The 15,450-nt window shown below is 40.5% G+C and overlaps 1 pseudogene; it reads right to left on the reverse strand.

The window, feature by feature from the left end:
* Positions 1-2,325: 2,325 nt before the first annotated feature.
* LOC100606969 lies at positions 2,326-2,716 on the reverse strand (annotated as a pseudogene).
* Positions 2,717-15,450: the final 12,734 nt, after the last annotated feature.

The following is a 15,450-nucleotide window of genomic DNA, read 5'->3' on the forward strand; positions in this document are numbered from 1 at the left end:
AGTTAACTAGCCCAACCTATTCAATTAATTCGGCCCATCCCTTCATTTCCCTTAAGGGATACTTTAGTTAATTTAATATCTATAGAAACAATGCTAATAACTGATTTGCTGTTAATAAATATGTGGGTAAATCTCTGTTTGGGGCTCTCAGGTCTGAAGGCTGTGAGACCCCTGATTTCCCACTCCACACCTCTGTATTTCTGTGTGTGTGTCTTTAATTCCTCTAGTTCCGCTGGGTTAGGGTCTCCCCTACCGAGCTGGTCTCGGCAGCTTGTTAAAATTGTGAGCTCCAGAGTTTCCATAAATGAGGGCTTAGGGTTGGCAGTCTAGTTGAAGAGAAAAGACCAGGAAAGGGGGACTTCAAGCTGATTTGCTGTATTTGTTAGCATCACCTCAGCTGCAGATGGCAGGAACACACACACAACAAAAGTGGCTTAAACAAGAGCCACTCTCACATATTTTCTCTCACATAAAAGTGTAGAGGATGCTGGGCCCAGTGGCTCACCCCTGTAATCCCAGCACTTTGGAAGGCCCAGGTGGGAAAATCTTACTGGAGGTTAGGAATTTGAGACCAGCCTGGCCCACATGGCAAAACTTGGTCTGTACTAAAAATGCAAAAATTAGCCTGGCCTGCTGGTGTGTGTCCCTGTAATCTCAGCTACTCAGGAGGCTGAGGCAGGAGAATTCCTTGAACCCAGGAGGCAGAGGCTGCAGTGAGCCGAGATCATGCTACTGCACTCCAGCCTGGGCGACAGGCAGGGTGAGACTCCGTCTCGAAAAAAAAAAAAGGCTAGCGGTAAGCTCTTCAAAGCTGGTGAGGCAGCTCTGTAAAGTCATCAGGAACCCAGGCTCCTTTCAGCCCATAGCTTCCTCCCTTTTGTGTTGTGGATCTCATCTTCGTTGTACAATAAGCCTGCCAGAACTCCAGCTGTCATATCCAAATTCAGGCATCAGGGTGGAAGAAGAGAAAAAGAAGGGCGAACCTTCTTCCTTTAAGGATAATTATTGAAAATACTATACATTTCTGCTTGTCTCATGTTAATTAAAACTTAATCCCAATATACATACAAATGTAACCTTTATGTAGGCGGCAATGAGACTAGCTAAAACCCAGGTTTTGTTCAGGAAAGAAAGAATAATTTTGGTAGACAACTAGTAGTCTCTGACACAGTTTGCGTGGTATTTTATTTTAAAATTTAATTGTTATCAAAGTGATACAGTTTGCAGCATGAGAATGGAAGGCTCTTGGAGGAATGCCTCCAAGGGATGGGGGTTGGGGAGAGACTGATTATTTAATGAGCTTGACCACATTGAAAAAAAAAAGTCCTGTTGGAGAATGAAGCTTTAGATCTGTCAGACAAATGAGTTTGCTAAAACTAAACTCTAGAACTGGGCCAACTTTCTCCCAGTCACAGAAGGACTGGAAGAATCATGCTTGGTCACTTCATGGTCACTCTTAAAAAAGAAGAGGGATAGAGGTGAGCCAAGCTCACAGTTATTCTTCCCCAATTTCCCAACCAGAGAAATCACTTCTCCTCCTCAGGAATGGAGCAAGTTAAAGGGCAAAGAAAATCCAAGATATTGTTTTGGGACACTCTCTCTTCAAAGAAAACAGGAATTAGGGAAAAGTATTTTCATCAAACATAATATAAGTCATTTAACCTCTTTTAGCCACTAATTCCTCAGCTGTTATTTATCTACCAAGGATCACAAAAATAAAATGTCTGAAATGTTTTGAAAATAATACATGCTCTATAAATGGTAACAACTAATATTAATGAGCTTTTAAGAGGTGCCAGGTACTGTTCTAAGTTAACTCAATTTCCAGAAGAACACTATTATTACCCCCACTATAAAGACAAGGAAACTGAGTCCCCAAAGTTATGTAACTTGTTTAAGATCACATAGTGAGCAAGTGAAGGAATGTGACTTCAATTGCATGCTCAGTGATTCTGTTCGGTAAACCCTACATCTGAGGCACTGATGCTACGTCCATGGCCTGGTAATCAATAAGGTTTTATAAATTGAATTGGAATGTTGTTGAGTTCATATATGGCTATGCCAACAGTGAGTCTGTTTTCTTGATTCTAGGATATTCTCGCTAATCTAAGACTCTATCATCTTAGATATCTCCTTCAGGAAGTCTCTGCCTGCTGTGCCCTCCCTCCCATGGGTCTAGGTTAGGTGCTCCCTGGAGCTCCTTTGCTGTGGATATGTTGTGCCATGTTGTGTAATAACTCATTATCCCACTAGATTTCTTAAGACAGGGCTGTGTTTTCTGTTTCTGGAAAACAGAATTTTAAAATTATTTACACTACTTAGATATACTAAGAAATGTATATTTTATTCTTTTTGTTTGTTTGAAATGAAAGGTCTCACATATTTATTACTGAATCCGGCCTACCAGTGCACAAACAGCACATACACAGAGAAAAAAATATATATTCACAATAAAACATGTCCAACTGTCCAGATAGTGGTGACATTTTCAGCTTGATATGGTAAGATGGTTGTGACCTTGACACAGCATAAATATGTGTGCCATCTCATGTGTAATTCCTTACAGACCCAGCTTGATTCTTCTCCAATGTCTCCTTTTGGAGTTCTACCTGATTTTATTACCAGTTTTCATCTGGATCCACTGGGGGATGGGATGATTTTGCTTTTGTTTCTTGACCAGGAAATGCTTAATCCTGAAAGTCTTGTGAGAAGACATGGCAAGAAGCAGAGTCAAGCACACACCTCGATGGCAGAGAAAGGAAGACGGTATATTTTATTCTTAAAAGCTTCTCCAATTTCCTTTACCATTTCCTAACTGCTAGGTAGGTGTGGGAAAACAAAAATAATTTTAGTGTAATCTGGTTGGAAACTAATTCTGAGCCAATTATTTAAATAATCTCTTTAACCCAGTCTCTTTGAAATCATTGTTCTATTGTTTCGATGCCCCTTTCTCTCTCTACTTTGTTCTAAGAGATGTCTAGTACAAGGAGCAGGATCTCACATGAACTGTTTGCACTGGGGGAGTTGAACTCTGTGACCTTGAACTGGTCATTGTGCAGGGGCTGGCATCACCTAATGTATATCTGTCTAGTCCTGTTCCTGGTTATCCTGTTGGCACAAACTATTGATGTCTGTAGCTGATAACTTCCTGGTCATTCTTTCTTGGCTTGGCCAGAGTCTAAAGGCATCCTCCTCCCCTACTGTCTCAGCCTTTCTTGATCCTACTTTCACTGCAGACCCCTCTCTGAGTACCTAAAATGTTCTCTGCCTGGTCCAAGGCCCAAGACATCCATTTGATAAGCCTTTGCTGGAATCACCTCAACTCTGTCATGGTGGATCTATAAAATGTGTACTGGAGCTGAAACCCAGGTCCTATCTGTAACTGATCTTGCTTTACCCTCTTAATCATTCTAGGATCCCTCTTTTTGGAGCCCCCCCAACCCCCGCACCCTTTTTGCCCAGTATAGCATTCTACAACCAGAGTTCAGAACAGGGAGCAGAACAAAAAGCCCTGTGTGCATTCAGTAAACACTGTGTTTGCTGTGTACTGAGCACTGTTCTATGCACTGGGGATACAGTAATGAACAAAAGACACAAAAATCCTTGCCTGCATGGAATTTATAATCTAGTAATCCCCTCAACCTATCTGACTTGCTTCTATCATGACACATCAGACCGTTTCCTTCGCCTCCTCTTTTCTTTAGGTTTTCTCATCTTTACAGTCTTTCAAACCTCTTCTTAAGAGAATGGGTTTCCTTTAGAAATTTTTTTGTTTCTAAAAAACGCCCATAGTCTTGCTGCAAAATCCTATTTTGTTTTTTTTTTTTTTTTTTTTTTTTTTGAGACGGAGTCTCGCTCTTTCACCCAGGCTGGAGTGCAGTGGCGCGATCTCGGCTCACTGCAAGCTCCGCCTCCCGGGTTCACGCCATTCTCCTGCCTCAGCCTCTCCGAGTAGCTGGGACTACAAGGCGCCCGCCACCATGCCCGGCTAATTTTTTTTTTTGTATTTTTAGTAGAGACGGGGTTTCACCGTGGTCTCGATCTCCTGACCTCGTGATCCGCCCGCCTCGGCCTCCCAAAGTGCTGGGATTACAAGCGTGAGCCACCGCGCCCGGCCGCAAAATCCTATTTTGAATGTCAGGTGTTAAACATTAACTCTCCTTCCTCTATGCATTTATTTTATAACAATCCAAATCTCCTACAGAGGCAGATGGGTGCCTTAGACTGAATGGAGAAAGTCTTGCATATTGCAAAGGCAAATAAGAAAGTGCATTAATATCTTTAGAAATACTAACTTCATTATATCAGAAACAATAATGCACCATTGCCCCCTTCCAAACTCCTGGCAACTACTCCTTTCTGTCTCTATGATGTTGATAACTCTAGGTACCTCGTATAATAAAACCATACAGTAGTTTTTGTTACTGATTTATTTCACTTAGCAAATTATTGAGGTTCATCCATGTTGTAGCATGTGATAGTATTTCTTTTCTCTTTCTTTTTTTTTTTTTTTTTTGACAGGATCTCACTCTGTTGCCTAGGGTGGAGTGCAGTGGCATGATCTTGACTCACTGAAGCCTCATCCTTCCAGGCTCAAGTGATCCTCCCCCTCAGCCTCCCAAATAGCTGGGACTATAGGCTCATGCCACCATGCCTAGCTAATTTTGTTTATTTTTATTTATTTATCTTGTTGAGATGAGTTCTCATAATGTTGCCCAGGCCTGTCTCGAACTCCTGGACTCAAGCAATCCTCCCACCTACCTGGGCCTCTCAAAGTGCAGGGATTACAGGCATGAGCCACCATGCCTGGCCTAGAATTACTTTTTTAAGGCTGTCTAGTATTCCGTTTTGTGTACATACCACATTTAGTCATCTGTTAATGGACATGTGGTTTGCTGTTGGCTCTTATGAATAATGCTATTATGAACGTAAGTGCATTAGTTTGTTTTCACACTGCTGATAAAGACATACCCGAGACTGGGTGGGTAATTTATACAGGAAAGAGGTTTAATGGACTTACAGTTCCATGTGGCTGGGGAGGCCTCACAATCATGGAAGGCAAGGAGGAGCAAGTCACATCTTACATGGATGGCAGTAGGCAAAGAAAGAGCTTGTGCAGGGAAACTTCCCCTTATAGAACCATCAGATCTCGTGAGACTTATTCACCAACATACGAACAGTAGGGAAAGACCTGCCCCCATGATTCAATTACTGCCCACCGGGTCTCTCTCACAACATGTGGAAATTCAGCATGAGATTTGCGTGGGGACACAGCCAAACCATATCAGTGGGTATACAATGATCTCTTTGAGATCATACTTTCAATTCTTTTGCGTACATGCCCAGAAGTAGAATTGCTGGATCATATAGTAATTCTATTTTTAACTTTTTGAGTAACCACCATAATGTGTTCAACAGTGGCGTAACATTTTATCTTCCCATCAACAGTGCACAAAGATTTCAATTTCTCCAAATCCTTACCAACACTTATTTTCTATTTTTTGTTTTTTTTTGTGGTAGCCATCCTGGTAGTTGTGAGATGGTATCTCATTGTGTTTTTGATTTTCATTTCCCTAATGGGTAGTGATGTTGAACATTTTTTTATGTGCTTACTGGCCATTTGTAAATCTTTTGGAGACATGTCTATTTAAGTCCTCTGCCCACTTTTGAATTTTTGTTGTTGTTGTTGAGTTTTAGATTAGTTCATTACATATTCTAGATATTAATCCCTTGTCAGATGTATGATTTTAAAATATTTTGTCCCATTCTGTAGGCTCTCTTTTCATGCTATTGATAGTGTCCTTTGAAGCACAAAAGTTTTACATTTTAATGAAATCCAATCAATCTATTTGCTTTTTGCCTGTGTCTTTGGTGTCATATTCATTGCCAAATTCAATATCATGAAGTTTTGCCCTATATTTTCTTCTAAGAATTATATAGTTTTAGCTCTTTTGTTAGGTCTATGATTCATTTTGGATTAATTTTTGTATATGGGGTTAGGTAACAGTCCATTTTCATTATTTTGCATGTGGCTATTCAGTTTTCCCAGCACTATTTGCTGAAAAGACTGTCCTTTCCCCACCGAATGGTCTTGGTACTGTTGTTGGAAAACATTTGACTACATATACTGGGGTTTATTTCTGGGCTGTCTATTCTATTTCATTTGTCTATCTATATATCTGTCTTTATGCCAGTACCACACTGTTTCAATTACCAAAGTTTCGTAGTAAGTTTTAAAATCAGGAAATGTAAGTCCTCCAATTTTGTTCTTCTTTTTCAAGATTGTTTTGGCTATTCAGGGTCCCTTAAGATTCCATATGAATATTAAAACTGATTTTTCTATATCTGTAAAAAAAAAAAAGGTCAATCTGTAGATCACTTTGAGTAGTACTGACATTTTGACAATATTAATCTTCTAATCCATGAACCATGGGATGGTTTTCCATTTATTTATATCTTTCTTAATTTCTTTTAGCAATGTTTTATAGTTTTCAGTGTACAGGTCTCTTCTCGGTTTAGTTAATTCCTAAGTTTTTAAATGCTATTTTAAATAGAATTGTTTTCTTAATTTCCTTTCAGATTGCTCATTGTTAGTGTATCAAAATGCAACTGATTTTTGTGCATTGACTTTGTATCCTGCTGCTTTGCTGAATTCATTTATTCTAACTGTGTGTGTGTGTGTGTGTGTGTGTGTGTGTGTGTGTGTGGTATCTTTAGAGTTTCCTACATATCACATCTGTGAACAGAGATAATTTTACTTGTTCCTTTTCAATTTGGATGAACCTTTTATTTATTTATCTTGATCAATTGTTCTGTCTAGGACTTTCAGTATGTTGAATAGAAGTGGTGGAAGTGGTTATCCTTGCTTTGTTCCTGACCTTAGAAGAAAAGTTTTCAGTCTTTCACTATTGAGTATGATGTTTGCTGTAGATTTTTTTACATATGGCTTTTATTATGTTGAGGTAGTTTTCTTCTAGTTTGCTGAGTGTTTGTATCATGAAAGGATGTTGAATTTTGTCAAAAGCTTTCTCTGCATCAATTGAGATGATTTTTTTTTTGTTTAATCTTTTTTTTTTGAGACAAAGTTCTCACTCTGTTGCCCAGGCTGGAGTGCAGTGGCATGATCTTGGCTCACTGCGACCTCTGCCTCCCGGGTTCAAATGATTCTCCTGCCTCAGCTTCCTAAGTAGCTGGGACTACAGATGTGCACCACCACGCCTGGCTAATTTTTGTATTTTTAGTAGAGACAGGGTTTCACCATGTTGGCCAGGTTGGTCTTGAACTCCTGACCTCAAGTGATCCGCCTGCCATGGCCTCCCAAAGTGCTGGGAATACAGGCGTGAGCTACGGTGCCCGGCCTCTTTATTTTTTAAAGAATACACATTTTCTTTTCCTTTTTGAAGTATCACAGGAAAGGCTAAAGGGCTTGATTTTGCTATATCTTATAGCAGCATGGTAAATTTATGGTTAGTGTAGTGCTAACCATGATGCATTTCCTGTCTTTTCAAAAGCAGCCTCTTCTCATTAACTTTGGTTAGGGTTTTTTTTTTCCTCAGTTTTGAATAGGAATTGATTTGACAGCTGATTTTGTGTGTCCTTTGCCCAGCTCAGAAGGGTGGAAAACAAACCTGTCAAAACAAAGCTCTCAGAGTGGCAGAATTCCTAAGAATGCATCAGGTATCCTGAACTAACAATTAAACGTCTGTCCTACTAGAGGGTGAGCTTATTGAGAGGGGAAAATATCTTTTCTCCGGAATCCCCAGCACCTAAAACATTGCCTGTTGTATAGAAAACACTCAATAACATCTTGAGAAGGAATCCAAGAACAGTGTATCTCTTGCTCTTTCTTCCCTCTCCTTTCCCCAAGAAAGAGTACATCAAACTCAGTAACTTCCATATAGTTAGTTTACTGTGAAGTATAAATATGAAAACATTCAAGTTCTACAAATAGTGCAAAAGTGAGCAGTTATGACATTTGACAAAGTATTGTTGAATTGAAAGGTTTAGAGTTTGGTATTAAGAAAGGACTGTACTCTCTCATGTACTCCATGTTGTAATTGATTGCTTTCTTTTTCCAAAGCTATATAGACTCATGTGTTACCCACTTCTTTTTTTTCTTTTTTTTTTTGAGACGGAGTTTTCACTCTCGTTGCCCAGGCTGGAGTGCAATGGCGCGATCTCGGCTCACCGCAACTTCCGCCTCCCAGGTTCAAGCAATTCTCCTGCCTCAGCCTCCCGAGTAGCTGGGATTACAGGCATGCACCACCATGCCTGGCTAATTTTGAATTTTTAGTAGAGACAGGGTTTCTCCATGTTGAGGCTGGTCTGGAACTCCTGACCTCAGGTGATGATCTGCCTGCCTCAGCCTCCCAAAGTGCTGGGATTACAGGCGTGAGCCACTGCGCCCAGCCAATCCACTTCTTAAATGTTAAGTTGATAGATTGTCTGAAGGTACATGGCTAACCAGTAATTAAAGCCTGAATTGGAAAATAAAAGTACTTTGTCTAACCTCTCAAAGCAGGGCATTATTTCATATAGGTCATCACACAGTAGATTGTGTGAAAATAAAAATAGATGAAGTATAATCTATGAGTGATACCTGTATAGATTCTCAGTTTGATGACCAACGCAACCTAACTTTCCAGAGCACTTGAAAAAAGTATTCCACGGCCGCTCAAGTAAACTTAGGGGAAAGGTCAGTGGTGTAACTACAAAGGCCAATCTATTTTAACTACCTAAGGTTTAAAAAAAGCCCTCTTCTCAATTTACAGTGACTATGGGAGTCATTTTCCTGCTTACACAGTGATAAAGGGTTTGTATATCTTAAATGTAACATAGTAAAAACTCAACAGAGTTGAGTTTTAATTAATCAGCACTTTGGAAAGTTTATTCCATGAATGTGGGGAAAAGAAAGAGAGATCAGACTGTTACTGTGTTTATGTAGAAAGAAGTAGACATGAGACTCCATTTTGTTCTGTACTAAGAAAAATTATTCTGCCTTGAGATGCTGTTAATCTGTAACCCTACCCCCAACCCTGTGCACCCTGTGCTGGCAGAGACATGTGCTGTGTTGACTCAAGGTTTAATGGATTTAGGGCTATGCAGGATGTGCTTTGTTAAACAAGTGCTTGAAGGCAGTATGCTTGTTAAAAGTCATCACCACTCTATCTAATCTCAGGTACCCAGGGACACAATACACTGCGGAAGGCCGCAGGGACCTCTGCCTAGGAAAGCCAGGTATTGTCCAAGGTTTCTCCCCATGTGAGAGTCTGAGATATGGCCTCATGGGAAGGGAAAGACCTGACCATCCCCCAGCCTGACACCCGTAAAGGGTCTGTGCTAAGGAGGATTAGTAAAAGAGGAAGGCCTCTTTGCAGTTGAGATAAGAGGAAGGCATCTGTCTCCTGCTCCTCCCTGGGCAATGGAATGTACCTGATTGTATGTTCCATCTACTGAGATAGGAGAAAACCGCCTTAAGGTTGGAGGTGAGACATGCTGGCGGCAATACTGCTCTTTAATGTACCAGATATGTTTATGTATGTGCACATCAAAACACAGCACCTTTTCTAACCTTGTTTATAACACAGAGACATTTGTTCACATGTTTTCCTGACCCTCTCCCCACTATTACCCTATTGTCCTGCCACAGCCCCCTCTCCCAGATGGTAGAGATAATGATCAATAAATACTGAGGGAACGGCCGGGCGCAGTGGCTCACGCTTGTAATCCCAGCACTTTGGGAGGCCGAGGCGGGCGGATCACGAGGTCAGGAGATCGAGACCAAGGTGAAACCCCGTCTCTACTAAAAATACAAAAAAATTAGCCGGGTGTGGTGGCGGGCGCCTGTAGTCCCAGCTACTCGGAGAGGCTGAGGCAGGAGAATGGCGTGAACCTGGGAGGCGGAGCTTGCAGTGCGCCAAGATTGCGCCACTGAACTCCAGCCTGGGCAACAGAGCGAGACTCTGTCTCAAAAAAAAAAAAAAAAAAATACTGAGGGAACTCAGAGACCGGTGCTGGTGCGAGTGAGCGCTGGTCCCCTGGGCCCACTCTTCTTTCTCTGTACTTTGCCTCTGTGTCTCTTTCTTTTCTCAGTCTCTACTTGACGAGAAACACCCACAGGTGTGGAGGGGCAGGCCACCCCTTCACATGAACATAGAATACATGTTCTGTCAAGGTAAATAATTACTTCATTGGTTACATGAAAAATACTAATATGTTTTTATTTTCTATTTTTAAAAAAGCATTTTACTGGAAATAATTTATACAGAGAATGAAACATAATAAGGTTACATATTAAAAATATATGAGGCCTAAATTTGATAATAATGGTATTTTGAAGTACAAATGTATGAAATATACATTAAATTCGGAACCAGTTCAAAATTTAGCCTTTGAACTGATTTGCAAATCATGCCATTTTTATTTAACCTGTTCTGTAGGATACATCTTGACTTATCTCTTTCCTTTTTTTTTGAGACAGAATCTTGCTCTGTTGCACAGGCTGGAGTACAGTGGTGTGACCTCGGCTCACTGCAGCCTCCACCTCCCAGGTTCAACCAATTCTTTTGCCTCAGCCTCCTGTGTTGCTGGGATTACAGGCACCTGCCACTGCACCTGGCTAATTTTTGTATTTTTTAGTAGAGATGGGGATTTGCCACGTTGGTCAGGCTGGTCTCGAACTCCTGACCTCAGGTGATCCGCTTGCTGGGTGAGCCACTGCACCTGGCCCTTGACTTATCTCTTTCCTTCTCAAGGCTTTTGATATTATAAAATAATTTTTATGTTGTAAAATAAAACTTAAAAAGTCATAAAAATTTGAGATACTTTCTAGTTCTCTCATGTTATATCTTAATCGTAAAACTAAAATCAAAATGTCGGCTGGGCTCGGTGGCTCATGCCTGTAATCCCAGCACTTTGGGAGGCCGAGGTGGGCGGATCACGAGGTCAGGAGATCGAGACCATCCTGGCTAACACAGTGAGACCCCGTCTCTACTAAAAATACAAAAAAAACTAGCCGGGCGAGGTGGCGGGCGCTTGTAGTCCCAGCTACTCAGGAGGCTGAGGCAGGAGAATGGCGTGAACCTCGGAGGGTGGAGCCTGCAGTGAGCGGAGAACGCGCCACTGCACTCCAGCCTGGGCAACAGCGAGACTCCATCTCAAAAAAAAAAACAAAGATGATTTTTATTTTTCTGGAGGCAAAGCATTACCTTTAGCTTCCAAGGAACACATTTGCTCTATGATCAACCTGACGAATTTTTTTTCCTCCCATGGCATCTCCCTTAAGAACATTGATATATTGAAGTTCGTTTATTGTTGAATTCTATCAGAAAAGGCAAGTTGCCCACTAATTTCAATATTGCATATTTTTAGGTAGCTTTAGAGTACTTTTTAAATAAAAAATACCACAGACAAAGACTACTTGGTAGCTTTCTCTGTCAAGTCCAACTTTTTGTTTTGTTTGACTTTTCACAACATAATAGAAATGTTGGGACCTTAGAAATTTCATCTCTTCCAGCAGTAGCTATATTTTCTGTGTCTTAGCCATAGGTCTTCTGTTATTTTATTGTACAACTCTAAGCCAATTAAGGGGAAAAACTCTCTATTGGGCATTTTCTCCTTTCTGTTTTTTTAGCTTTGTTTTCTATTTTCTCCCCCATCTTTGTTATAAAAAGAAAAAAAACCCTCATGGAACATGTCACCATTTTGGAATTAGGTATTTATATATACTAATTTTGCTTATGTATCAGAAGTCACATTTAGAAATATTCTCTGTAAGTTAAGCTTAAACCATTTTAGCTGGTAAGTGCCAACAACATTATGGTTTGTTTCATAAGAATCCTCTTCACTTTGAAGCCATATCCTTTGTTTCTTCATTTTCTCTAAAAACCACACAGGATGATGAAGAAATAAAATGAGAGAAGTCTGCTGAAATATATGCACAAGCTATTCTAAATGTCATTTATTGAGTGATACATAGAATTTCATAACAAGGAGTGGCATTGTCTGAAAGTGTCTCCTGTAGCTCACTCTTGGTTACCTGAACCAATGGACTACCTAGAACCAGGAATTATTCTTCAACTGGTTGAAGAAGCCATGCTTAAACTCAACTTCCTAGAAAACTGATGGCATTATTTCACCCTCTTGCAGGAGCTACAACTTCCCTTGGTCCCCACTGTTCTTGGGTGCTGGACAGTTAGCTTTCAGTCACCTCCTCCAACTTGCTAACTGCCAACCCAGACTGCCGAATGTTCAAGTTGTCTGATTATCTCTTCTGATAAAGTTACTTGCTCTGTAAGAAAGGAGAGCAGCAGTGGGGTGGTGCCCCTTCCCTGGAATACTAGACTGAGTCTCCATCAGATAATCCTGGCGCCTGCATACTGCTTCATGGGAACAGTGGGAAAATCAAAGGACCTGTAAATTGTTTTGTTGCTGACCCCTTGAGTTTGTCTATTTCTTAAACTTTATAAAGTGATATTGTAAAATTCATCCTGAGCTCTGGTGAACCTCAGGTGGCCATCACAAAGAGACCCATCTTGCACAACAATTTTACTGGTGATAATCAAAGCTTTGTCCTGCCTTGGACCCTGAGTACCCTGTTATTAATTAGTGTTGGAACAGTTCATTTAACTGCTCTGTATTTCAGTTTGCATACTTGTAACATGGATTGCAGTCACTAGCTGTATTCATATTTTACCTTGGGGCCTAAAGTTATAGATTATCTTTAATCTCTATATTCAAACTCTCCCTCAATTGCCACTTTAAAAAACAGGCTCAATTTTTCTCCCAATTAAGAGAAAGAAAGAAAAAGAAAATTCTCACTTCATTCCCTCATTCCCTTCTAGCCAATGCCCGAGTTCTTCCTCTTTACAGGCAAACTTTTCAAAAGTTGTCTACACTTGCTGTTTCTGTTTCTGCCTTTACTCACTTCTAAAGTCTCTGTACTCTAATTTTTGCCTATTTCACTTTATGTCAGGATTTCTTGACCTCAGCACTATTGGCATTTGAGGCTGGGGAATTCTATTTTTGTGTGGGGTACCATCCTGTGCATTTTAGGGTATTTAGCAGCACCCCTGGACTTTATCCACTCCATGCCAGTAGCAGTCCTCTCTCCCCAATAGTGACAACCAATAATGTCTTTAGGCATTGCCAAATGACCCCTGCAGGGCAAAAATCACCCCTGGTTGAGAACCATTGCTCAGTCTTTTATAACAACTTCTGCTAAGGTTACTAATGACTTTCACATTGTTAAATCCCATTTCTCATCTTAATATCTCACTGGCATCTGACATTGCCTGCCTGCCTTCCTGCCTGCCTTCCTGCCTGCCTGCCTGCCTGCCTTCCCTTCCTTCCTTCCTTCGTTCCTTCCTTCCTTCCTTCTTTCTCTCTCTCTCTCTTTCTCTCTCTGTCTCTCTTTCTCTCTTTCTCTCTTTCTTTCCACAAAGTCTTTACGCTGCCCAGGCTGGAGTTTAGTGGTACAATCTTAGCTCACTGCAACCTCTGCCTCCCGGATTCAAGTGATCCTCCTGCCTCAGCCTCCCAGGTAGCTGGGATTACAGGCACCCGCAACCACACCTGGCTAATTTTTGTATTTTTAGTAGAGACGGGTTTTCACCATGTTGGCCAGGATGATCTCGATCTCTTGACCTCATGACCCACCCGCTTCGGCCTCCCAAAGTGTTGGGATTACAGGTGTGAGCCACTGCATCTGGCCCCACTACCTCTTCTTTCTTGAAACATTTGCTCTTACCTCCAATGACAATATTTTCTTAATTTTCCTCTTACCTCTTGGATTGTTCTCTCTCTCTCTTACAAAAATTTCATTTGTAGGTTTATCCACTCCTAACTGACATTTAAATGCTGATATTCTCTTCTTCTGCCCTTTGAAAATAATTTAAAAAATGATTCTACTATACTATTTTTAGTTGTACAACCTTGCTATAGTCACTATTTTTTTTCTTATATTTCATTTCTTTCCAGGACAGACATTCCGAATGTAGATATAGTCACTATTTTTATTTGTACAGACTATGCTAGGAAATAGGAGATTTCCTAACTCTAGGAGAATTCAAACAGTATTTTATGTTGGTTGAGTTAATTAAAAGAGAATGAGTGAAGTCAGAGTCTTTGAGTTAAACTATTACAAATTGGAAGAATATATTCAAATTTAAATTCCTGAATTAAATACCTAAAATGTAGACACAATTTTTTCACAACAGACAATAAAAGCAAACATCTTTGTCTTGGAAGCTTGGGATTATATAACAATGAATCGTTTTAGCTTTGAAAATATCACATGAGTATATACTTAAGGGGAGAAATAAGTAAATAAAACAATATATTACAAAAGATCTTGTAAACTCTGAAGAACTCAATTTTATGAGGACATGATACCAAATATTAATCTGACAAGAAAACCTGACTCTGCAAATATGCACATAAGAATATTTTTCTGGCACTGAGGTTACTAGGTTCTTTGAATTGTTAAGAATTATTTTTATATATATTTATTTATTTATGAAATAGGGTCTTGGCCTGTCACCCAGGCCAGAGTGCAGTGGCATGATCATGGCTCACTGCAGCCTTGACTTCTGGGGCTCCAGCAATCCTTCCACCTCAGCCGTCCTGAGTAGCTGGGACCACAGGCACACACCACCATGCTTAGCTAATTTTTGTATTTTTGGTAGAGATGGATTTTCACCATTTTTCCAGGCTGGTCTCAAAATCCTGAGCTCAAATGATCCACCTGCTTCGGCCTCCCAAAGTGTCGGGATTATAGGCGTGAGCCACTGCACCTGGCTGCAAGAATTTTTTGACATTAATAATTTGACAAATACCTTGCCAGATCTAAAGCCTTGAAGAAATATTGACAAAACAGTACTATATTACCATTTGTATTAGTCAGCTAAGGCTGCCATAACAAAATACTACAGACTTTGTGGCTTAAACAACAAAAAATTATTTCTCGTGGTTCTGGAGGCTGGGAAGTCCAAGATCAAGCTGCCAGCCAATTTGATTCCTAGCAAGGGCTGACTTCCTGGCTTGCAGATGGCTGCTTTCTCACTGTGTCATCACATGGCAGAGACAGATAAGTCTAGTGTTTCTTTCTTTTCTTATATGGACACCAGACCTGTCTGATTAGAGCCCCATCCTTATGATCTCATTTAACATTTATCACTTCCTCACAGGCCCTGTCTCCAAATATGGTCAACATAGCATTTTTGGAGAGGACACATTCAGCCCATAACACTATTCAAAAGAAGGAGAGACTATTTTAATTTGGGTGAAAATGCCAAAAGCTTTCAAAGGAGGAGACTTTTAAGACGGGCTCTGAAGGGTTTGGACATGTAGAATGGGATGGGAAATTATACTAGGATTTGGATATTACATGGGGACAGCAGAAGGAATGCAGGATCTGTGTGGGGGTAGTGGGGATTTCAGTTTGATTGACCT

This window comes from Nomascus leucogenys, chromosome 12, assembly GCF_006542625.1.
Source record: "Nomascus leucogenys isolate Asia chromosome 12, Asia_NLE_v1, whole genome shotgun sequence".
NCBI classification, from domain to species: domain Eukaryota; kingdom Metazoa; phylum Chordata; class Mammalia; order Primates; family Hylobatidae; genus Nomascus; species Nomascus leucogenys.